Source organism: Penaeus monodon, chromosome 30 (assembly GCF_015228065.2).
Source record: "Penaeus monodon isolate SGIC_2016 chromosome 30, NSTDA_Pmon_1, whole genome shotgun sequence".
Taxonomy (NCBI): Eukaryota; Metazoa; Arthropoda; class Malacostraca; order Decapoda; family Penaeidae; genus Penaeus; species Penaeus monodon.
In genome coordinates, this window is record NC_051415.1 from 10748115 (window position 1) to 10748499 (window position 385).

Sequence of the window (385 nt, forward strand, 5' to 3'; positions counted from 1 at the left end):
CCTAAAAAAAGGGGACGAGTCTATTTATGTTGTGATTTACACCTTTCCGTGATTGTTGATATTGTGAAATGGTCCCTAGATATACTTTGTATCTAATAGATTTCTTTTTGATTTGCGTTTGTTGTTCACATAACCTATGCACTATATACACGTATATTGTACTATGAAAAACAACCGTAACATATGAACATATGAAGTGATCCTCTGTATATTTTCTGTCATGAAAAGGGTCCTAGGTTAAAAAAAATGGTAACGCCTGCTCTAGAGGATTGTTGTAGCGTACCTTTTCTGTAATTTACTCATCATAACCGAATTTTCCAATAATATCTCCCTGACGTAATTGTATGCCAAAGTTTTCACTGTAATTGTTATGTTTAGTCATGTA